This window comes from Triturus cristatus, chromosome 1_2 (assembly GCF_964204655.1).
Source record: "Triturus cristatus chromosome 1_2, aTriCri1.1, whole genome shotgun sequence".
Taxonomy (NCBI): domain Eukaryota; kingdom Metazoa; phylum Chordata; class Amphibia; order Caudata; family Salamandridae; genus Triturus; species Triturus cristatus.
In genome coordinates this window covers 23,831,386-23,854,604 of record NC_140580.1, presented here as the reverse complement: position 1 = coordinate 23,854,604, position 23,219 = coordinate 23,831,386, and the positions used below count along the sequence as shown (strand labels likewise).

The 23,219-nt window shown below is 45.7% G+C and overlaps 1 protein-coding gene across 1 annotated transcript in view; it reads left to right on the top strand.

Moving 5' to 3' along the window:
- Positions 1–23,219, top strand: part of ADORA1 (adenosine A1 receptor) — a 404,358-nt gene that overhangs the window by 5,540 nt on the left and 375,599 nt on the right. The window lies entirely within an intron of this gene.

The following is a 23,219-nucleotide window of genomic DNA, read 5'->3' as shown; positions in this document are numbered from 1 at the left end:
CATATTATTGCGCCCTCTTGTTGCACCCAACATTTACACACTGGTGAATGGACATTAGAGGGCGCTCTGACGCTCCACTCTAAGATCTCACTTAGCTGTATCACCAACTCCACACTCACCAAGTTATAAGGAGAAAGAAGAAACATTATGTTTCCAGCCTGCTGTACAACTGGGTGCTGGGATCTCAATTCTGAAGCTCAGACTGTATCTGGGAGACGAGTCACAGCTCCCAATAGTCTATGAAACCTGCACGATGGGCATGTGCATTGCAACACAGAACACAGTTAGTTCTAGACCTTGGGAGGCCTGCAGTTAACTTAGCACCCTCGGACCAATCCACAAATGAACTGTTTGCACCCGAGTGGATTGACGCTAGTGAAAAATCAGCCATTCTATCCCGTGCAAAATGCCTGTAATGCACACGTGCATTTCACATATGTGCTTAGAGACTGCACACGAGTAGCTTTGGCATATGAAGTGGTAAAACCAGAAAATGTCACTCTTTGCATATGCAAAATTGCATGGCCTGGAAAGGCAAACACCATCAGGTGAAAACCTAGGGCAGGTGCCAAGGTTAAGGAACGGTTGCAGGTTCATAAATGTGGAGCAGAGAATTTGTGGATCCACAAATGTGGAGGAGAAAAGTAGTACTTTCATAAAACTGAAGGGGAGAATTTGTGGATTCGCACAAGTGAGGGGAAGAATGTTGATTTAACGAAAGTGGAGCAGACGAATTGTACCCTTACTTCATGATTATAAACCGCCCGTGTTCCACCCAGGAGCAAGCTGTACTCTGAGGCGTCGGATGGCTCCAGTACTCCTGAAGTCATTGCACTCGAGGGGCAAGCTGAACACACCAATGAACACAATCAATGCCAGCAGCATGCCCTAACTAACTTTGTAGGCAGCTATTCTCCGCCTTCAGTAACCAAGACTAGCAGTGTTCCCTAACCATGCGGACGCAGAGTCTCAGCCATCAAGCGGCGCTGATGCAGACCGGAATCCCCGGTTCTGCAGACAGCTGCTCTCGGTGACGGTCTGTGTGCCAGCACACCACACGCCAGGCAACAGCATGGTCTGAAAACCCAGAACTGCGAAGGGCATGGCAGGACACGGCAGAGCAGACTGAGTGTGCGGTCCCGGAGGTGGGCGAACGACTGAAAGCTCGAGCCGGAAGCTTGGCTCTGGCTCGGCTCGGCTCGGCTCGAGGAGCTGTTGGAACCTCAAGCTGAGGTTTCAAGTGGCTTCCGCCTGCCACCTTCCCTCCAGCCAGGATGTGGCGTTACGGGCAGAGTGCAGACTTTGGAACTGGGGGACCAGGTGTGAGTCTCAGCAGTGACCCAGCATCCTGCGATTCTCGGTAAATCAAACGCTTAATCTCCTGTGTCCATAAAAAAATAAACGTGAGCTTATTGTAATGTAACTGGTGCTCATTAAAGGGCTCCAGTACATTCGGGTCGAGTTTGAGCTATACCAACAATGTACAAAGAGGTAAAAACAAAGTATTAAAATAAAAAGGAAAGAGAAATAAATACCCATTTAGCGGCCAGTTTGTACAAAGTAAAACCAGAAAACCTGGATACATTGCAACTTAAATAGTGTTATTTTAGGCAAATACTTTATTTCACCAAAACTAATTTTTCTTCATTGCCTGTATGGAAATGAAAGCACTTTCAGATATCTCAGCTCAGAATACCAGTTGTACAAAACCTAATGTGTTTGATTTAATAGACTATAATGTTGCTCTATAATAATCTGCCAATGTATAGAGTTAACATGATAACTGTCTTGCCTTTTCTCTCACTAATGGTTCATGTTTAAAATCTCGAATTTTCTGTACAGTGCTATAATATGACAAAATAATGTCAAAGCTTCCACATACTCTTTTTGAATTTTGAAGAGACTGTCATATTTATGTGATTTTTGTTGTCTGATTTACATAGCAAACATTCGCATGGCTCGGATTATGCATGGGCTCTAAAAACGAGCCAGACCCTTGGCCCGACTCTGGCTCAGCTCGGCACTGGCTCTGCCAGGCACTGGCTCAGCTCGGCTCTGGCTCAGCTCGGCTCTGGCTCAGCTCAGCACTGGCTCAGGTTGGCTCTGGATCAGCTCGGCTCTGGCTCAGCTCGGCTCTGGCTCAGCTCGGCTCTGGCTCAGCTCGGCACTAGCTCAGCTCTGGCTCAGCTCGGCACTGGCTCAGCTCGGCTCTGGCTCAGCTCGGCACTGGCTCAGCTCGGCTCTGGCTCAGCTCGGCACTGGCTCAGCTCGGCTCTGGCTCAGCTCGACTCTGGCTCAGCTCGGCACTGGCTCAGCTCGGCTCTGGCTCAGCTCGGCACTGGCTCAGCTCGGCTCTGGCTCAGCTCGACTCGGCTCTGGCTCAGTTCGACTCTGGCTCAGCTCGGCACTGGCTCTGCTCGGCACTGGCTCTGCTCGGCACTGGCTCAGTTCGGCACTGGCTCAGCTCAGCACTGGCTCAGCTCGGCTCTGGCTCAGCTCAGCACTGGCTCAGTTCGGCACTGGCTCAGCTCAGCTCTGGCTCAGCTCGGCACTGGCTCAGCTCGGCACTGGCTCAGCTCGGCTCTGGCTCAGCTCGGCACTGGCTCAGCTCGGCACTGGCTCGGCTCTGGCTCAGCTCGGCTCTGGCTCAGCTCGGCTCTGGCTCAGCTCGGCTCTGGCTCAGCTCGGCACTGACTCTGCTCGGCACTGGCTCAGCTCGACTCTGGCTCAGCTCGGCTCCGGCTCAGCTCGGCTCCGGCTCTGCTCGGCACTGGCTCAGCTCGGCTCTGGCTCAGCTCGGCACTGGCTCAGTTCGGCACTGGCTCAGCTCGGCTCTGGCTCAGCTCGGCTCTGGCTCTGTTCGGCACTGGCTCAGCTCAGCACTGGCTCAGCTCGGCTCTGGCTCAGCTCGGCACTGGCTCAGCTCGGCACTGGCTCAGCTCGGCTCTGGCTCAGCTCGGCACTGGCTCAGCTCGGCTCTGGCTCAGCTCGGCTCTGGCTCAGCTCTGCCCATTAATTTGTTGGCTCGCTCACCTCTATGCGGCCTCAGCTGCAGCTTCAGTAGTCGCATCCTTAAACATTTCACAACTGCTCGGCGTTCTTTTCTGTCTGCCCCTGACTGCGCATGCATTTACGAAGTGTGATTTTTTGTGTGTAATATTTTATTGAGGTTAAATATAAACCAACAAAAACAGAGAAATAAATGTATATTGTAGTTCGTGCACGTTCCATACATGACTCGAGTGAGTATATTGTATCTGCACATCTATCCTATTAAGGTGAGGTCTTGCCAACTCTGATTTTGGGTTCCATGCAAGCTATTGCCTTCACTTTGTCCTTGTTGAACAACGGCTTAATTCAGGTTTCCTTTATTCTTCATCAGTCCAGGCACCCCTTCCCTTCATAGCCGCATCTTAAATCTTCAGTGGAGCAACCATCCTATATTTTCTCAAATCTCTTGGGTCATCTGCCGTCTTTATATACCACTTAGTACAAAACAATGCTCACAAGGATCTCATTCATCTAGATCAGTACATAATCTGCAATTTAAGTAGTTACCCTGATTAAATCATAAATGGAAATTATTTTATTCATTAATGACCCCCTATTGAGTCGCGGTATTCTTTACCAAAATATTCTCTTCACACATATTGGTAGAATAAGCCCAAACAATTTGTTATTCACGTCTACCTAACTTCAGCAGAAGTAGGTAACTTTATTATGTAGTTCCAGTCTGTATCACAGACGTTATCCTTATATATAATTTATAAAACATTTACATATCATTACACATTTCAAGTAATGTAGTGAACCCCAGTGAAGCAGGGTTCCTCCATTCCACATCCTATGATGATATATTCCTGAGTCCCCATTGTGGGTTCCACTCTACACCGTCTGTACGTAAATTACACTGGTTCTACATATCAAGTCAGGATTAATACCGTTCCTGTTATACCTATCACACTTCAGACTGTGGATTCTAATACAGAATAGTCTTCATTGCACTATCCCCAGAAACGTAGTCCTGAAGAGACCCTGTATCTAGAGAGGGTCGAAACGCCGTCGACAACAGACAAAAGAGAGAGCCTGAATGAAATCATTATTACTGCATTAAGCTCATCCTTTTGTAATTTACCAATAACCTGTTTCCCTTTTTTTGTTCACTATGTCACACAATACTCACTAAATAGGTTATGGTCACTTCACTGGGGTTCACTACATTACTCGAAATGTGTATTGATATGTAAATGTTTTATAAATTATATATAAGGATAATGTCTGTGATACAGACTAGAACTGCATAATAAAGTTACCTACTTCGGCTGAAGTTAGGTAGACGTGAATAACAAATTGTTTGGGCTTATTCTACCAATATGTGTGAAGAGAATATTTTGGTAAAGAATACCGCGACTCGATAGGGGGTCATTAATGAATAAAATAATTTCCAGTTATGATTTAATCAGGGTAACTACTTAAGTTTTAGATTATGTACTGATCTAGATGAGTGAGTTCCTTGTGAACATTGTTTTGTACTATGTGTATCTACCCAGCTCACAAGGACGTATGGGTTGCTCTTGTTTTGTAAAAGCCTTTATATACAAGTTTTTCCTTAGCATGGCATACATTAATGACCCTCGTCCAATCCTATATTTGTGTAATATCTGTACGATTTCCGCTTTTGCCAATAGGAAACTCAGGGTGATGTGGAGATTCTTGTGGAATGTTGTAACTGAATTCCCCTATATTACCAGCAGCACCAGGGGTGCCTACCTGACTATCTGTGCACCCGCTGCTTCCTCTGGTCTGTTCAATATCTGCACCCCCTCCCAGAATGGTTGGAGTTTTGGGCAGTCCCAAAACATATATATGAAAGAGCCTTTCTCACTACAAGCACATAGACGCTTATCATCTCCTGCCCTTCCTATTTTGTGTAGGAGTACCCTGGTATAGTATGCCCTGTATAATCTTTTAGTTGGATTTTGCGAACGTGCGCTTGTATCGCTACTTCTTGTAGAATTTTATTGCATCCTTCTAGTCATCGTCATCTGGAACCTCTATATCTGTACGCCAGTGTGACCACAATTTATCTAGTTCAGTCTGTGTTTCTTATTAGTGTGCTGTATATGAGGGAAATTGCCTTTGTGATCATATGTCTATCCATTCCATTCCATTCCTATACTTTATTCCGGTCCGTGGACCATAAATGGTGCATTGGCAATAAATACACCATACATAAAACAAATTAAAAAGCTAAAACCCCTCTTAAAACATAGTAAAAATTGTGCAGAGCAAATCATAGGTACAAAAAAATCAGTCACATTAGATCCATTAACTATTTTCTAAAAACGACTTGCGTGCACACCACATAAAGGTTAAAAAACGTGAGACCACAAATACTTGAGTGTTACATTTCAGGAGTCTGTATGCTTCTTCACAACGCCTTGTACCTAGATTCCTGCACAGTTGTACCAACCATCTGTGCCTAGCTTTTTTTATATCCAGGGCAGAAAAAGAATAGACGGAGTTCAGTCTCCTCTTCACTACTGTATGCAGGACACCGTAGGGTGAGACTAGCAGCCCAATTGTTGGAAATTGCACGCAGGGGAAGAGACCTGTGCCTGTATAGTCTTCTGGCTAATGCTGGTCGTATTTCATCCTGATAGACCTCTAGGTTGTAGTTGTCCTTTATTTTTAAGAAGTTAACTGTTTGGGAGCCAGTAGCTGAATTTTCGTGTAATTGGGCCAGTTTACCCTCCCCCCCCCCTATAGCGCCTGACTAGTTGATTATGAGATATTGCAGGGAAGGCTACCTCTGGGTTACTCTATAGGCTCTCTCTACCTATACTGTGAAAACCTTCCTTGAAGTATGCAAACCATATACATTTTCCAATGCCCGGAAGTCCCAGAACCTCTTTTAGCTCTGTCCTGAATTCCGGCAGCTCAGGTGTCACCCCAAGCCGCCGCCAAAATATTGACGAGCAACAACCAATTTCCTCCACAATTGGCCTCACCCCTAGGTCCAGGCTCAATGGGGTGAGTGGGGAGCTCAATGGGAGGCCAAAAAGATGCTCTAAGATATAGTTCTGTGCCTTAATAAAGTTTTTTGGATAACAGTACCCCCAGAGGTTGGCCCCATACATAACAGCACCCCTTAATTGAGTTTTATAAATCTTGATGACTGGTCCTACAGGCTTGTGGAATGAATTATTATATATAGCTTGGTCAGCCCTCCTACTGCCTGCACTAGCTTGAGGCTTGATTTGTCTATTTGTGAACCCCAGTCCATTTTTTCCGTTAGAGTGAGACCTAGGTAATCAAAGACCGGTACCCTCTCCAGTTGGGTATCATTCATATGCGGTTGGGATGGGTCGAGCTAGCTGGGTTGACGACCATGTATTTCGTCTTCTGTAGATTGATCTCTAGCCCTCTACTTCTGCAAAATGGTCCAAAGCGATCAAGGATCCTCTGGATGCCCCTTGGGGACTTCAAGAGCAGAAGAGTATCATGGGCAAACATAAATGCCGGCACCTTTCTGTGCACTAGCTTCAGGGCATCTATATCTTCCATCCCATTCAGTACATCAACCAGTGTGTTGATGAATAGACAGAACATTGTAGGGGCGAGCACACAACCTTGCCTAACTCCTCTATTAACTGCAATTGGTGAGGTTAGTCCCCTGTGCTTCCCATACCTAATGTGGGCAAATTTGTCTTCATGTAACCTCTTTAGCATGTTCAGAAGATAATTGGGAACTCCAAGAACACTTAGCACCACCCAAAGTACATTCCTTGGCACCAAATCAAAAGCAGGTTTTAAATCCACAAAGACAAAATAAAGACAACCACCCTCCACATACACAGTTTTCCAGTAGAGGAGTTGGAGCCTAAATATTTGGGCGATAGTCGATATTTTCTTTCTGAAACCAGCTTAGAGGGGGCTCATGATTTCGTGTTCTTCCATCCATAACTGAAGGAGATCCAACATTACCTGAACAAAAATGTTCTGGATTACGTCAATAAGACTGATAAGTCTATAATTAACGGGCAATAGTGGGGACCCTTTTTTATGCACTGGAAAAACTCTTTCCAGTAATTGTCTTTACAGGGGGGAATCCTCTCTGGTTTCCTGCCCCTGGGGATTCCTCGCGTTCGGCATGTGGGTGTCATGTCACTTTCGTCCCTGAGCTGTTTGAATGGTACTATACTGCTTGCGTCGGGGAACAACCTTTACAACGCAACTTTTACAACGCACTACCATTACAACGCATTTTTTACAACGCATAATCCATTACAACGCATGATATTACAACGCAGGATACTACAACGCATTTTTAAAAACTACCTTTACAACGCATTCCATTACAACGCATACTACCATTACAACGCATACCATTACAACGCATAATATTACATTATACTTTCCAACACTTACACTACTGATGCACCCCCTGGAGTTAGAATAGTAATTTTTACCCCTATACTATCCAACACTTACACTACTGATGCACCCCCTGGAGTTAGAATAGTAATTTTTACCCCTATACTATCCAACACTTACCCTACTGATGCACCCCCTGGAGTTAGAATAGTAATTTTTACCCCTATACTATCCAACACTTACCCTACTGATGCACCCCCTGGAGTTAGAATAGTAATTTTTACCCCTATACTATCCAACACTTACCCTACTGATGCACCCCCTGGAGTTAGAATAGTAATTTTTACCCCTATACTATCCAACACTTACCCTACTGATGCACCCCCTGGAGTTAGAATAGTAATTTTTACCCCTATACTATCCAACACTTACCCTACTGATGCACCCCCTGGAGTTAGAATAGTAATTTTTACCCCTATACTATCCAACACTTACCCTACTGATGCACCCCCTGGAGTTAGAATAGTAATTTTTACCCCTATACTATCCAACACTTTCCCTACTGTTGCACCCCCTGGAGTTAGAATAGTAATTTTTACCCCTACACTATCCAACACTTACCCTACTGTTGCACCCCCTGGAGTTAGAATAGTAATTTTTACCCCTACACTATCCAACACTTACCCTACTGTTGCACCCCCTGGAGTTAGAATAGTAATTTTTACCCCTACACTATCCAACACTTACCCTACTGTTGCACCCCCTGGAGTTAGAATAGTAATTTTTACCCCTACACTATCCAACACTTACCCTACTGTTGCACCCCCTGGAGTTAGAATAGTAATTTTTACCCCTATACTATCTAATACTTACCTTAAATGTAATTTAATATTATGCGTTGTAATGGTATGCGTTGTAAAGGTAGTATGCGTTGTAATGGTAGTGCGTTGTAAAGGTATTTTTTAAAAATGCGTTGTAGTGTCATGCGTTGTAATGTCATGCGTTGTAATGGATTATGCGTTGTAAAAAATGCGTTGTAAGTGCATGCGTTGTAATAGTGTGCGTTGTAACGTCATACATCCGCTTGCGTCCCACACATCCTCTTGTGTGGAGAGGCCAATCATGTCCCACTTTCGGAAACCCATAAGTGGATCTTCAGTGTCAATCTTTCTTCCTATTCCATTTCTCTCTGTAGCCTACCCCAGATGGAAATCAATTTTGGCATTGCTGTTGGTGCGTCTGTTGACAGCTTGCTTCCAGATAGGATGTGGAGTTAAACTTTCTCATCCAGAGCTGCTTGGTCTTATCTAAATGAAGAGTCATCTAGTGAGGCCCATTTGTTTACTGTACTGACTTAGGCTGCCTTATAATATTTTTGTATGTATGTGAATCTGGGTAGTGCAATCATTTTAAAAATCGACGATCGGCCCATCAGCGAGAGCATTAGTGCCTTCCAATGTTTTAAATCCATTTCTAACCTGCTAAGTAATGGGGTCAAATTTTCTTCCTAATTTGTTCTTTCATCTTCGAATATCCGCAATCCCAGTTATTTGTAGTTGTGAAGTCAGTGGCTGCTGCTCCAATTTTAGGGTGGTTGGCCAACCTGAATGCAGGGGTGAGGGAAAAATAATTTAAAAAAACCCCATACCTGCTACTGCGCCCACAGCATCGGTGCTCCTCTCCCATTGCTGGTCATGCTGCACAGGCTCTCAGGGGCAATCACAGCATTGCTCTCATACTGAGAATACCAGCATGAGAGCAGTGCCGTAATTGCCCTGAGTGGGCTGAGTTTACGCTCGCTCAGGCCCAAGGAGCCTGGGGCTTTTCTCCAACCTGGCTGTTGAAACACAGCTGGGTTGGAAAAACATGAGGGTGCATGTCTGTTTGGCCGGCTTAAGACATCTATCCAAACTGACACGGGCATCTACAAGCACCCAACACCCCTCTCTAACGTGTGACACTCGGAAGGATGGCCCTGCACCCACACTAACCTCGGATGGCAGTAATGAAAAATAAAATGATAATAAAAGGGTTTTATTATCATTTTATTTTTCAGTGGGGCAACATCCCTTCACCCTAACGGAGGAGCCGCCCCTGAGTGAATTGCAATCTTTGGTGGCATGGGGAGGTGCCCAGACGGTATCCAACCATCCATCAGGAATATCAGGGACTTCTCCCAATATTTGCCCACTCCAGAGTATTTCCTGTATGTCACAAAAATCTCACCTACTCTTGTCAGGGATACCTCTGGGTCAACTAGATACAGCAAGAGCTCATCCACATATAACAATATCCGATCTTCCCATGTCTTTTCCTACATCCAGTCCCATACTTGGGCATCCACTCATATCCATTCCACCTCGGTTTTTATGGCGAGGGCAAATAACATTGGTGATAAGGGGCATCCTTGCTTGTGCCCCTCTTTATCAGGGATACTCAAGAGAGGATCCAATTTGCCCCAGGAGTCATGTCCTGGGGCTCATATATAGTAGTTTTACCCTTTTCAAGAATTTAGATCCGAATTACATTTTGTTCAGGAGCTCGAATCGAAAGGGCCTTTCTACTGACTCGAATGCCTTATTTGAGTCTAGTGAAACTACGGCCAATGGCACCTCCAGTCCAGTTGCAGCCACAATTTTATTGTAAAGGGATCAGACGTTGAGTTTTGTGGAAATGTAGGGCATGAATCCATTCTGGTCTGGGTGCACCAGATCTAGAATCACTCCCCTTAGTCTGTTTGCTAAAACGTTTGCTATTATTTTGGTGTCTGAATTGAGGAGTGATAGTGGCTGGTAGGAATCCAATCTATCCTTGAGTTTCTCGACTTTGGATAAGAGTACAATTGTTGCAGTGTGTAGGTCTCTATAGAGAATTCATTTGTGGCATGCCTCAATGTACATCTTGTGTAGTGGTAGAATTATCGTACTTGCCATTCTCTTCAGGAATTCTGTTGGGATGCCACTCAGACCTGTGGCGTTCCTGGATGGTAGTTGCGTGAATGCCAACTGCACTTCCTCCCTGGTTAAATCTTCATATAGATCCAATGCCCTATGACACGCGAGCCACCGGCAGGGACAGTCTCGGACTAAATCTTGTAGGTCTGTTTCAGATAGGTGCAGCCTCTCTATGTAGAAATTCTGCATATGATCTGCCATTGCAGCCACTATGGCCTCACTGCACAGAACTGATATACCGTCTGGGGTTATTTATTTCTCAAATATGTTTTTTATTTCGGTTCCTACTGCTGAGCCAGCTAAGATTTTCCTGCCTAGTTCCCGGCTCCATAAATGCCTTTTGTTTTACATAGGTAAATTTGTTGCTATCGAATGGTATTCTTCCCTTTTTACTGTGATGCAGGCTTTTGTTATCTCTGAGGGTCGCTGAATGTATTCGACCTCTCAGTCTAAGAGGTACATTTCTGCTTCATTGCATTGTCTTTCTCTCTTCCTTTGTCCCCATATTGTATTGTGGCTTAGTAGGCCTCCCATAGAGTGGTCTCGTCCCTCACTGTATCAGTGTTGTCTTTAAAATAATGATCAGTGGCTGTGTGTAGATGCTCCACTTCTTTTTGTTGGTCAGGCACAATGCCACCATTTTCTACTATGAGGTGCAATTTTGAACTCAAAATCAATGGGTTGCAGTTTAAAACACGGTGTGTGATCACTACTTATACAGGCGGTGACACAGCACAAGTGCTGGTTGATCTTTTAAGTTCAAAATATTAAATAATTGTAATTATGCACTGTTGGATATAGCCTTCTTAGGGGAATTTACACCCTAAACTTTTCGCTTTTTCCTCCTAGTCTTTGCCGGCTCTCTCTGCACGACCTTAGGAATCTGGGCACCTTCCCACTGTACTGCAGAGGGAAGATGCGAGTACCTGCCTCGCCTGAATTGTGTGACTAGATGAGTTTAGGTGCCATACCTTCGTGTATCCTGTGAACTGGTAAACAGGTACACGTGGTGGGTACAGCACTGGCCAGTAGTGGGACATAGCACTGAGTGTGCCATCCACAAGATAGCCTGTCAACACTGTATATGACCTGTCATTACAGGCCTGTGGGACGACACTGTGCACTGCCTAGGTTGGCATCACTTGTGTCTCAGCCAACCTGGATTGGGTCGTCCCATACTATGATGGACCACCCCCAGGCAAGCCCTGACTGGCACAGGGGGGTTGGTAGGCTGACGGCCGGGTGGGTACATATGGATGTTCCCTGTCCAGGTAGGGAGGAACCCACCCATGTGGGGCTTTCCCTACTTTGGAGTTCAGCTCTTCCCATGGGATGCCACTGGGGTGTTGCTGATTCTCTTGTGTTGCCTCAGGACCCTGAGCATGTCCTCACTGTCAAGGCAGTGGGACCATGCATGTGTCTTCCTACACAAGCTAGGAAGAGGCGCTGACCCGGTGTTCAGAAACAAGAGCTGATCTGCTAACGCAGACCAGGGAGTGTATACTTGCTAGTTTTTTTGTCCCAGGCAGGATGGTGAGCGCACACTCACACCTAATGTGCTAGGGACTACGTAAGCCCATGGCCCAGTCTGCCATCGCAGACCGGTGGGTGCGCACTGGCATTGTGAGTAAACTCAGGAGCAGCTTGCCGCTGAAGACCACTGTATGTGCGCACCTGCATCTATGGTGCCTGCGATAGCGTTTGCTGCCTGCCATTGCATACTTGTGTGTTAGCACATACACATGCATTAGTTACGCCAGTGTCCAGTCTGCTGTGCAGACTCGGGCGTGCTCCCTTGCACCCCTGGTGCTGGGGACTATGTGTCCAAACTGCCAAATGCAAGTCTGTGTGCATATTAGTGCACATGCGTCCAGGTAGTGAGGAATACCTATGTTATTTTCACTAGCTATGAGGCCTGCTCTTCCTATAGGTTAACATGGGGAAGTGGTTGACATTACTTCGGGCTGCAATAGTGGATTGCAGTGGAGCAGCCTCATGACGTCTCCTATCAATGGATTTGCCATGCCAAACCCTTTCCATTGGCAAAGGGTTTTTTGGCATAACTCGCTTAGAAATGTCACTTATAGAATATGGACGTTTCTATGCTCTATTCATTGCCCAAGTGGCAGCCATAAAAGATGAGCATTCTACAAGAATGACAGACATCAGCCGCTTGAGGACAGAATGGGACAGACTGGAGAGAGAGGTTTTGACTCTTAGCCTATAGGGGCCAGATCACGGCCTCACTGAAGATTAAGATCTGCATTCCATGGCCACAGGGTAGACAGACTTACAATTTAGGGGAGACATCTGTGGTTCAAAGGGAAACCCCTTAACCCACCCCTACTTCAAAGACATGATAGTAAAACTACAGGTGAAATCCTTAAGCAAAGGGTGAGATACGCTTGTTTCTGGTGACCGGTTTGTCTAGTGCAGAGCCCCAGAAAATTTGCCCATATCTAAGGCTTATAGTTCCTGTACTGTGGGGACCCTGACACTCATAAGCATCTAGTTGGTGGTTTGCGGATTCACCGGTTGCAGGACCCCACGTGGCCCATTTTGTCGATCATACTTCATATCTCTCATGTGACACACTGACTGCATGCTCATTGTATGCGGTATCCGATTCACGGGGTGTGACCCTCATAGATGGGGTGTACCTGTAGTAGGGTCTCATTCTCCCTCATGTGTCTCTGTTAAACTTGCACATGTGTGTGTGTGACCAGACTGATCTGGTGCCACCTATATCATCGTGCACCGGACATTGTGCCTCAGTTCCAGGGATATACGGAATTGCAACTCATCACTGTGTGTATGTCCGGATTTGCCTGGTGCAACCCATCTCAACATGCACCGGTCATTGAACCTCATTTTCTGGAAGGTTCGGAATTTGCAACTCATCATGTTTGAAATCTGAAGTGCCTAGTGTGACTCATACCAACGTGCAGCAGACGCTGTGCCCAGATTGATTGGGAATGACCCGGATCATCGTCTACAGATCGGGGTGCTTCCTCCTATCGACCCTGTGTTACTCCCCATTCATCAGTTGTTCCCTTTTGACCCTCATTGTGGCAGACCAACTTCCCTCTCCACACCTGGCCGCTCTCAAAACATCTTGGCACCAGGTAGTAGCAAGAGAGATATTGACTGGGTTGAAGGAACACCCCAGAGACAGTTTGGAGGCGGGTCAAGAGGCTGTGTAACTCCTTTGTGTTTTAAGACCTGTGGTTGAACTTCCAGAGTGGCTGCTAACCTTTCCTTGTTTATGTCTACCTCAGAATTAAAATGCTACATATTTTCACCTGCTTTCCGAGGACCCAGACTAAATGTGAATTTGGCCGCGTGCGGCCCACTGTCAGGGAGGCAGGGGTGGTTCTCTTCCATCCGGGGATACAGGACGATAGAGGTGAACTAGAGGGTGGAGGGAGGCTTGGGCCATGGAGTATCCAGAGGATGAACCATTGACCAGCTGGGTACCAGTGGCACTGCATTAGGGTACTGAGTGAGCATGTGTGTAATAGCTTTTCGTACGGACTGGCTGATAAGCGGTGCAAAGTGAATGTGAGAGTGGGAGTGATTTTGCACAGACGGCCTGTGGTTCACAACACTGGCAGGTGGTGTCGCTTCATACGTTGATTGTATGCCAAAAGCGCAATATATTTCACATTGGGTTTACCAGCGTGGCTCTGTCCAGCGGTGTGCTAAAAAGTGTTCTACTATGTATGTACATATTGTTGATATTGTGTACGGCATAAGGGTGCCCTCTCTCAATTGGTAGGGTGGTTAGATCAGGAATTGTCCACAGTGTGCATACTATTGATATCTTAGCAATACGAGTGGGCCTAGTACTGCTAGTAATATTTCTAACTGTGTTTTATGCCCACAAAGTATATGATGGTCATGTTATATTGACTGAATATGTGTGTTAAATATAAATGTTTTCACATACATCCTGTGCAAAGTCTCTTTTGTGATGCTCGGTATATTTATCGCGGGTAACTGTTGTGCCTTTGCTTTACACATTGTCTCTGATATGAGCCTGACTGCTCAGTGCCCAGCTACCCAAGTGTGAGCATGGGTTGTACAGTGAGTGTAACCACCTGCCCTAGATGGGAGCAGTAGGTTCTGCCTGCTGGGGGCATGCTTTCAGCCACCCAGACACTACCGGTTCCAACATGCACATCGCTATATGCCCCTTGGCTGGCAACAACAAAGGGAGGGGAGCTCTGAACTCCAACAAACCAGAACCGCTATCATATATGTATAGGATAGACAGTAGATAACAAAGTCATATGACGAAATGTTACCATCATGGGTGTTGGGGATACCTTAAACTACTAGGCCACAACTGAGTGATTTATAAATGCAGTTAGCCTGAAAGGGGTATTTCTTTGAATCCGGAACATATGTATTGAATATAGTGTGTTAAGAGGTGCACTGCATCTGTTTGGTTGTCTACAGTAAAAAGATTAGAACAATATTTACATATTAGTTAAGGTTGTAGAATTTTAGAGACACACAACCTTTGCGTTGTTATAAAACACATTCTGTAGGTAGAAGGGAGAGATTGCTGAAACTTTTCTTTTCAAGATGCAGCTAGCAATGCATCAAAGAGAACAGCTTCAGCAGGAGCGGCCGGTCGATTGGGGCTAAGGAGCCACACCCCTCCACCTTTCGTCCCTCATGAACAGTGTCTGTCAGGATGCACAAAGGTCAGTCTGACAGACACAGTTCACTTTCAGTTCAAGCAGCCAGGAGCCAGACATGCGCATTTAGCGCAGGCTCCTGGCTGCCTGAGCTGAACTTTGTTTGGCTGAGAAGTCACAGCTCCTGTGGGCATGACATCCTCAGGTTAGTAAAGGTCCCTAAAGCCCTCCCCTCAGTGACGAGGGGCAGCGTTACTGATTGCCTCACACCCGGGCGCTTCAGTTTTAAGACCTGAAGAGCCCAGGGTCAAGTGTTAATCAGTGACACTTCATCACAGATGGGTCAGCAGTCTCACTGACCCCATCCCACTCTGTGATGACGTTGGGAGTGCTGCCTTCTTTCAATGAGGGAAGGCAGCAGCCCCAAGCCTCCTGGAACCTGTGTGAATGTTTGGTGAAGAGTGTGGGGAATTGATGTGGCTGTCCATATAAGATAGCCACAAAAGGTAAATTATGCAGCACATTCACGGGCAGTTTTATTTGATAATTTTCAGATATAAAAGACACTTTTTTTCCAACTCCGCAAATTATGTGGCAAATTTTATTGCAAGTGTGCTAAACCCATATTTATGCGTTAAAAACTGCAGTCACACAATTGCGTATTGCCACTGACTTTGACCATTGTCCATTTTCCATCCATAACTTATTCTTGAATTGTGAACAAAACTTAAGCATTCCAATTGACTGCACCTTGAAGCACAAATCTTTAATAATTTCTCTATTCTGTAGACAGAATGTGCGTTTTTCAACAATACCAAAGGTATTTTTTCTAAAATACTGTATTGTTAACGATATAATTAACCATTAATCTCTTCAATTTACTGAAGAAAACAAAACAATAGGTCCAATATTTCACTTAAAATTTTTAATAAACATTTCCCGTTTGTTATTATTTTTTTTACATCATCTAGCCCGCCGTGTTTTATAACGTGCATAATAGGTGACATGTTCTGGTGCCATGTTCAAACCGCTTGTCCTTCGCTTCATGGTTTCTGACATCACCAGATCCGCTTGATGGCAATAGTGGAGCATATTACACAATTACCCTTTATGTAATATCGCCTTATATATTTACTTATGCCCAGTGCTTTGGGAAATACAGATGTGCAGGTACTCACTATTTAGAGTTCCTGTTTGCTCCTGAGAAGTGTCAGCACTCTCACATCAAATGTATTGCAGCAGTGCTGAAATGCGCGGGTACTCTTTTTCAGTTTAAAGAAGTGGTGGTACTCAGTACCGGACAGTACCTGCCCACTTTAAGCACTGCTAATGCCACGACAGTGGAAAGAACCGTGCCCCAATAAACCCTGCAATTGGGGCACCAAGAACCGTTAAACAGAGATTTGTGCATTCATTTAGTATTACAGTGAAAATGTCAAATTCCACCTGCTGTCAACGTTCCCATAAAGAACACAACTGTATGTTGTTCTCTGGTAATGGTCATGGCCCCTATTGACACCCAATGGTTGTAATAAGCATGTTGCACTCGTTTTACATGGGAAAGCAGCAGAGCCCACATTCACAAGACCTGTTTACTAATATTGCATCTCATGCATGGCTTTAACCGGTTATGGGCTAGTTAGATACCTACGTTTATATCTGGTATAGATGAAAAAACAGCATTATATTATCACCCTGTGAAGGCTATACCACTCACTAGTATGTGTCCCTCCGCGCGCTCAACAATAGCAATATATTCCATATTATACTCCCTGCAGCTGCATATATTTTATCTAGAAAATCTTTATTTCGGTTATGAAACCATAAAAGACAGCATTTCATGTCAACGATTAAAAAAAGATTTTGGCAGGAATATTTAAAAGAGTAAAATACATTGATAAAAGAAAAAGATCTTTCGCAATTTGTCAATGACCACAGATAAAAAAATACATTTCATTAAGGTTTTCAAAATTGCAGACGAGCCCACCACATTGCAGCAAGAAATCGTGAGGTAGCAAATACTATATGCATGCTGGTGTCATGTTTTAAAAGCCTAAACACATCTATGCAATAGATAGCACCTAGATTCTTACATAATTGCTGTAATTCTCTTCTTCTGATCTTAGAGTAGCCTTGGCAAACAAAAAAAACATGGAGTTCTGTTTCCTCAGCTAGACCACAGGCAGGTCAGGCCATGGGAACATCCTTAGACCATTTATTGACAAATGAATGCAGGGGGAGACAACCATGATGAAACTGCAAATAGAGTTTCCTGGCAATGGTTGTACGTATAAAGTCCAAACACGGCTCTAGTTGGTAAGTGGCTTTTATATCCAGGAACTGGCGAGTTACAGAGCCAATCTTGGGGTCCTCTGAGATGTTATCAAATTTCGCCTTCCAGTACATGGTGGATAAATATGTTTGTGTAACCCTGGTGTGGGCAATTAGAGGACTTACCCACAGCTCGGGACAGCCTATCTCATTAAACTTTTCTTGATATGCATAAGCCAAGGAAGCTTCCCTGCCCCAGGTAGGCTGAGTACCTCTTGCAATTCGGCTCTGTACTCCGCCAGCTCGTTTGTCTCCCACAGACGTCGCCAATACAGTAGCGGACGCCTTGCAATTTCTTGTGCGATAGGTCTCACCCCCAGATCCATATACAAGGGCAACAGAGGGGAGGTTCGCGGAAGCCCTGTCAGTTGCCTCAGAAAATTATTTTCGGTATGTGTAATTGGCCTATGGTTGAAGTGCCCCATAGTTCAGCCCCGTAGAGAAATGAGCTTCTGGCCTGCGTCTTATAAATCTCTATAGCCGGGGTCAGGGGTTTATGGAAGGACTTTCTATAATGTTTAGCCAAACCCCCAGCCGTCTGTATTAATTTCAGATTAGATCTGGCCACTTGGGGTTTCCATGTCATATTTTCATTTAAGGTAAGACCCAGGTAATCAAATTCTGATACCCTTTCTAACGGTACACCATTCATGCAGAGATTAGAGCGGACATTCTTACTGGAGTTAAAAACCATAAATTTTGCTTTTAGTATATTGATTTCTAAACCCCTATCCCTACAAAATTCGCAGAAGGCATCCAGAATTTTTTGCAGGCCCATGGCGGATTTTGAGAGGAGCAAGGTGTCGTCTGCAAACATCATTGCTGGTATACTCTTGTTTGCTAGCTTAGGGGCATCGATGTTCTGGCATTTATTTATAACATCCACTAAGCCATTAATGAAAATGCAGAACAGTGTTGGGGCTAACACGCATCCTTGCCTCACTCCCCTATTAACCGGAAAGCAATTAGTGTGTTCCCCATTCTTACCAAATCTAATTTGGGCGAAGATGCCAGTGTGTAATTTCCTAAGTCGGAGTAAGAGATAAGACGGAAGTCCCAACTCTTTAAGCACCTTCCATAGTGCCTCTCTGGAAACCAAGTCGAAGGCACTTTTAAGGTCAACGAAGTCCAGATACAGACTGCCACCCCCCATCGTTACTATCTTCCAAAAGAGGAGCTGCAGCCTGAAAATCTGGTCTACCGTTGACATTTTGGCCCTGAACCCCGCCTGGAGGGTCGAGAGGATATTATTGACCTCCATCCATAGTTGTAGACGATCCAAAATGATCCTGGCAAACACCTTCTGAGAGACGTCGATCAAACTGATCGGTCTGTAGTTGATTGGGAGAAGAGGCGAACCCATTTTGAATATTAGTATCACCTCTGCACTCAGCCAAGATTCAGGGGGATCCATCCCTTCCAGAATGGCATTACAAACTACCCATAAATAAGGGCCCCAGATCTTAGGTTCAGTCCAATACAAGTCGCCAGGAACCTTATCAAGGCCAGCTGCTTTCCCTGGGACTATTCTATCTAAGGAATTGTACACTTCCTTCAAGGTGATCTTTGTGCTATCTAAATCTGTTTCTGGGAGGACTATAGTTTCCTGCCCCTGACCAGTGCATTCATCGGGACTTTGTGCATATAGGAGTTTGTAATGGGCGTCCCACTTTTCTGCCGCTATATTAGGTTCAACAGCACCCTGTCTTCTTGCAGTCCCTGAGCTCACTATATTCCAGAAAGATTTTGAGTCTTTATTTTCAGGAGCCTGTTTGAGATTTGCCCACTGTTCTTCTCCCCACGAGATTTTAGCACCATGAATGGCGTTTTTATAGACAAGCTTTGCCATTTTTATGGTAGGACTACACTTTGATTTTATGGCCTCTATCAAGGCACTTTTCATTTTCCTGCAATTGGAATCGAACCGAGATTGCCGTGGTGTGTGGGCACCAGTCCTACGACATTCCTTCCAGAAGACATCTTTCAGTCTCAGGAAAGCTTGTCGATTGATTTCAACAACCTTACTCACATGGGGTACTAAGATATCATAGTGCGCGTATTCTAACATAGCCTCAAGGTCTGGGATAAACTCCCTGTATAGTGTTGTCATTTTTTCCTGGGAATTCTCTAACCATGACCACATCACTCTCTTCCTAATGTTACTGAGGAGAAGCCCATCGTCTTGGTCGATATGATCTGGGCTATGTTCGGCCCCGGGGGAGATTGCAAGATTTACCATCAGCGCGTTAGGGTCACTGTCCTCACGTGGTATAACACTAAAATCAGAGGCTAACGACCATACTCTGGTCTCCAGAAGTATATAGTCTAGAATTGAGGAGTGGGCCAGCCTATTGTAGGTAAAACTACCTGGGGAATCTAAAGAAAACCGCCCATTGCATGCTTTCAGTGAATATCTGAGAGTTAGCGCTTTAATTTGAAGAGCTAAGGGGGACCATACTCTGATCCGAGGGATGTTGGGCTCCAGAATAGCCCATATATCATCCTCTTCTGCGCTGTCCAAATCCCCGGAATCCAGTAGGGGCTCAAACTCGCAGTTCAAATCGCCTCCCAGAATTATCGCGGCATCCACAGGGATATCCGAGAGGAGATCTAGGTGTGCTAGTGCAGGGGACTCCTTACCCATCTTAACAGGCCTAGAATAAATGTTAATTAAAAACAATTAAGATTGTTAGAAAAGGATAATATAAGGCAAAGGATATCTGGACTATGTGAGTCCACTTGCCTAACATCGCATCTCAGATGGCATCCCACCCAAATGCTGAGTCCACCTGAAGGGCTGCCACTAGTTCCAGCAATGTCAGGGATATGGAATGATATGGAATGATGCGAAGCCTCTACGAACAGGGTGGTCTGTAGCCCATGTTTCCTGAAATAGGCATATGTCAAAAGAATCTACAAAGACTCCCCATTCTGGACAATGTAATTTGTTTTTGATACTAGCCACATTCCAGGATAGTAACTTAATTCTATGAAGAGAGGTCTGGTTGTCAGCTGAGGCCTTCATAACTAGTTCCTTCGTGGGTGGGACCACAGGATTATTTACAGAATTTTGATTAAGAGAAGGACCAACCGGCACTGCAGTTACTACGCAATTTTCTGGCTGCTCAAGGGTAGATGGAAACATGCAGGCTGCCCTTCCACTATCAATGACAATCTTCAATTTTCCCGCTGCCCTCACTGAATTAACTTCGATCATTGCTGGCCCAGTGTTGCTACATGGGGGCCCTGGGATCAAGAGTCAATCCACCTCCTCCAAGCTCTCAAATCTATTAAAGAGGGGTAAGTTAAATGGTTGCGGCCGTTGCAAACCTACCACCTGGCCCCTCCCAGATCGATGAGAAGGCCGTGCCCTAGTACCATAACGTGACCCGACCCCTGTACCACAAGCAAAACCATTGTTGTAAAAATAAGTGATGGGAAGGAGTCTGATGGTAGAACCCCCATTACTCAGGTATAAAACTTGTTGTACAAAGTGGGGATTCCTAAAATTGACAACTACACAATCCCCACTGATTGCCAATCCACTTCACCCTTCAAGTCATCAAAATGAAACTGATATTGTTTGGCAAGCAAATGGAGGCATTTGTTTTTAAGTTCCAAATAAGTTTCAGTTTTATCTTCACCCAGTGAAGGCACACCAGCAAGGACTAGTACATATGAGGCAGATTAATAAGAGGTAGCTCTTGGCCTCGATGACCATGAGGTGTGGGGGCTACTCCCGGAACTGTGGCAATCTCCTTTCGACGAACGAGACCGCCTGCCTTTGCCTCAGTAGTGCAGGCTGTTACATTGCTAGAACTTGCTGACCCAGTCTGCAGTATGGGCTATAGAACCTTCCCCTCTGCTTTTCTCAGCAGATGTATTTCCCAGACTAGTGCAAAAAGTTGAAGCCGTGTTTCTCCCATGTGTGTTGGCTGGGAGTGATGGGTTTGGATGAGCCGAGTCTGTGCATTTGCAGATCTTTGACATGGTGTCCAAACGGGCATGGATTAGGGCAAATTCTTCTTTTAGAAGCCCGCAGATTTGATTGAATAGTATGTTGGAAAATGAAGCAGCCCATGCAGGAAGCGATAGATCCATATGAATTGGAGGCTCACAAACTCTCTGGTCGGCCACTACCGACACAGCAGTTCCATTGTTTATTTTCCTCTTTTCTTTTTGCCCCCCACATTCTTGGATTGAGGATGATGATTGGCCACACTTGAGTTAGCGGGGGTTTTAGTGCACCATTTACTTCTAGTAGTTGCCCTACATGTATCTTCTATAACTGGAACAGGCGACTTAGGCGTAGAAACCTGACTTTGAATACTGTCGCCCCTTTCAAGGGGAAGGGAAAGGTTAGATGGTGACAAGGCATGGGGAAGGTCCGGAGTTATAGACAGTCGGCGCTCAGTTCGCTGGATTTCTGTGGCCACCACTCCTATCGCCCTTTGTAACATCCGATCGATTGATGTCCGGGGGAGAAGTTGAGGGGTGGAACAAGGGCGGGCATGGCATAAGGCTTTTACAGTTTGTTTGCCCATACTCAGCACTATGGTGTCGGCTAAAATTGTGGGGGCTTTCTTAATACTAACAGATACAACAGGCCCAAAAAAACAGCTTACGTTGGCAAAGTAGATAGTAAGACTTACAGTTGTAGTGGTTAGTCACTCCTGCTTCTTCATTGCCTGACCCCTATGCAGAACTCCTCACTTACTGTTACTTCTCTCTAGTCGCAATTTTCAAAACAAGGGGGGTGGCCCAGCACAGCCTCCTCCGGCCACAGACGGGCAAAGATGGGCCCGCCCTTGGCCCGGGCTTCGCCCGGCGCTGCCCGCGTGCATCCCGTGACGCGGGAGCCCTGTACTCCTTATATGCGCCTCCTGGTGCTTGCTGTGGGCGTGGTTTGTGTGCGCGCCGAGCTCGCCGCTGTTGGTGCCGGGTAATAGAGTCCCAGAATGGCGGCGCTGGCAGCAGGACTCTATGGCGGTGGCGGGAAGATTGTGGCAGGATTGATGGCCTGTAAAATGCCCCCTCAGACAAACAGGGCTCCCGCTCCACCGGAGCCCTGTACTCATATGCGCCTCCTGGCGCTTGCTGTGGGCGTGGTTGGTGTGCATGCCGCGCTCGCCGCTGGTGGTGCCGGGTAATAGAGTCCCGGAATGGCGGCGCTGGCGGCAGGACTCTGTGGCGGTGGCGGGAAGATTGTGGCAGGATTGATGGCCGGTAAAATGCCACCTCAGACAAACAGGGCTGGGCTGGGTGCCGAATTCATGCTCTTGTGTATGAATGTGTGTCTATACATATGTTTCCATGATACACTATCCCGCACACAGCTTTTTCAGTGAAAAAGGCGGTGGTGCCTGAATGGTGACAGCACAGAACTATTACTGTGCAAGGCTTTCAAATCACACAGTGCACTTTCTTAGGCTGGATGACGCAAATCAGAAAGAATGTTTTATCAGGAAAATGTCTTATGTATGATTGAACGGTTGCTGGGGATTTGTGGAAAATCTTGTCCTTAGTCTGAATGAAGAAATTCAGTGACGGTCCTATCTCTGTCAAACGTCCGTGTGCTCTGATTTGTAGCACATTCCTTTCTCTGCGCACGGCGTCGTTGTGATGATGCAGGCGGCTGGAATGCGCAGGCAGCACGCGCCCATACCTGCTGCTACCCAGTGCCTCGTGCTGATTTGTCCACACATGCACGGTGCCCAGTCTGAATCTCAAATTTCTGTCGTCATTAGATTCTCTGGATTTTAGCAGAAATGCTGCTATGCGGTGGCAGTTCATTGGATTTTAGGAATACCACCGTTTGACTGGATGTTTCTGCAGGGGTGAAAAATAAAAGAGGGTCTCTTAAGGAAGCACCACCTACGTAAGAGGTGTGGTCTTTGTAAATAATTATGCG